General features: G+C 34.2%; 1 pseudogene; it reads left to right on the top strand.

The window, feature by feature from the left end:
* The first annotated feature begins 758 nt into the window (after nucleotides 1-758).
* LOC114048103 lies at nucleotides 759-2,391 on the top strand (annotated as a pseudogene).
* The last annotated feature ends 201 nt before the right edge of the window (nucleotides 2,392-2,592 follow it).

The following is a 2,592-nucleotide window of genomic DNA, read 5'->3' as shown; positions in this document are numbered from 1 at the left end:
CTAAGTTAAATGAATTGACTATCCAAAAACTGTTAACTATCCATGGGAAGGAAGGTGAAGTTGATCTCATTGACCATATGTACAAGACAGGGGGAGACTAGAATTATATGTTTGGTGATCATCCATTAATTCAGTTCCAGTATACCCAGAACTGTGTTCTGAATAGACTTTTCCAAACACTTACTCTTGTTGAATGTTGCAATATAAAGAAAATATGTGAACAGGAAATGATTACCAGAGAACTGTCATAAATCAAAATTCATCCCACTTCTCTCTTCTACTAGAACTGCACTCACACACAAAGGTAATAATTTTTACTGTTTGGGAGAATACCCAACCTTTCCAAGTTATATTGTTTAAGGGGAAATACATTGAACACAGAAGAAACAGTCAAAGTTCTTGTCAGGACTGGACTTTTTCATGCCACAGAGTTTCTTTGTAAACCAGTTATAAATTTAGAGATGTCTGAAAGAAGTGGTCATATTTGGAGTGAATCATTGGAATCTGACATTAATTATCTGTAACTTGGCAAAAATGATTCAGTTATGCTTTGCAATTCATGCTGTGGAATAAACAAAAACAAAATTCAACTAATACCATTAATCCCTCCAAATATCAAACTATCAGGAAAGCTGGGAAAGTGCACTATCTATCTATAGCATGGGTAATAACATGTTGTTTGACTTTTTAAAAGACATCTAAAAACTGAAGACATCATATTGCACAGCTGGTCATCATTTCTTGATGAACCTGAGGAAATGTTAAATCCAATTAGGACCGTTCAATCAAATCTATGTATTGAAAATGTGACAGAATTACATACTAAATTCCCTGAGAATTAAAAAAAAATACCCTTATTATTACCCTCTCTTTTAAAAGATTATTGAAAAGCAGTTGAGATTCTGAGTAGTGACTATGGTAATGGCTTGTAGAGGTAGAAAAAAAAAATCCAGTCATGCTGAGAGAAATTATGGAGAAAGATCCTTTAACCCAACTGTGTGAGACCGAAATGGATCTTATTTGGATTTTGTAACAAGACTCTAGAGAAAAATTTCTAGAGGCATTGCCAAAATTGCTGCTGTCAGTCAAATGGAATACATTTGAAGATGTTGCTCAGCTATGGGCTCTTCTTCAGATATGGTCTGAACTGCTTCCTGGGGAAACATTAGAATTCTAAGATTTAATTATCCAGACCACTAATCAAGAGAGCATGTAGTAGGCTGCTTGAAACAATTGAATGATGAAGAACTTTCTCAGTAACATCTCCAAGTTTTGGAAAATGAACCTTTGCTTGATTGTGCCCTATCTAGTTTCCTGTTAAACAGATCCTTTTTTAATAAGAGGATAGGGTACTTTCTTTTTTGGCATTTAGGTCAGAAGTGCACACTTTTACTTTTTCAGTGCAGTTTGGGCTAATATTTGAAGCTTACTATCAGAGAAGTGTGGGTTATGTGAAAATACTTTCTAAACCTATTGAAACTCTTAATAAGCTGAAGACCTTAAATAGTTTAATAAAATTAAATGCAGTGAATTTAAGCAAAGTAAAAGAGGGAGAATGCATACAAGCTTAAAAGAAACTGCTTATTGAGAAGCCCTTTCTGATCTTCCGTCACCTTTGAATCCTTGTGTCACATTTTCACAACTTTGTGTTAGAAAGGGCAAGTTCATGGATTCTAAAATGAAACCTCTGAGAATAGTATACAACTACAAGATATTTGGAGGAAATCCAGTGGGTATCATTTTAAAAAACAGGTATGATGTATGTATGACAAAATATGTTGACACTCCAGATGTTGTGGTTAATGGATTTATTTTGGAAAAATGCCAGATTGGATCTCCAAATGCTGCCATATGGTTGTTTAGCAACAGGAGACTACTGTGGCCTGATTGAAGTTGTTAACACCTCTGAAACAATTGCCAATATTCAGTTAAAATAATAGTAATGTTGCTACCACAGCTGCCTTCAATAAAGATGCTCTTTGAAACTGGCTTAAAAAATATAATTCTGGGGATAATTTAAATTAAGCCACTGAAGAGTTCACTCTCTCCTGTGCCGGCTCCTGTGTAGTTTCTTATATCTTAGGGATCAATGATAGAGATAGTGACAATATCATGGTCAGGTAGACTGGGCATTTCTTCCACATTGATTTTGGACATTCGTGGAAATTTCAAGTCTTCTTATGGCATTAAACGGGAACAAGTACTTTTTATTCTTCCCTATGATTTCATTTATATCATTCAGCAAGAAAAAAAAAACAACAAAAAGTGTCACTGTTGTGAATATGCTTACCTTATTTGAGAAAGTTATAGGAATTTATCACTCCATTTGTCCAGATATTGACTGAAGTGCTTCCTAAACTTTCCTCAGCTAAGGATGTACAGCATCTTTAAAATTTTTTTTTAAAACTTAAATTATTTTTAGTTTTCAACATTTACTTTTATAAGATTTTGAGTTCTAAATATTTCTCCCTCCTTCCCCTGTTTCCTCCCCAAGATGGAATGCAATCTGATATAGGCTATGCATGTACAATCATATTAGACATATTTCCACATTAATCATGTTATGAAAGAAGACTCAGAAAAAAGGGGGGA

Source organism: Vombatus ursinus, unplaced genomic scaffold (genome assembly GCF_900497805.2).
Source record: "Vombatus ursinus unplaced genomic scaffold, bare-nosed wombat genome assembly UNPS02014791.1, whole genome shotgun sequence".
Taxonomy (NCBI): domain Eukaryota; kingdom Metazoa; phylum Chordata; class Mammalia; order Diprotodontia; family Vombatidae; genus Vombatus; species Vombatus ursinus.
The sequence above is the reverse complement of the archived record's forward strand: the minus strand, read 5'-3'. Positions and strand labels throughout refer to the sequence as shown.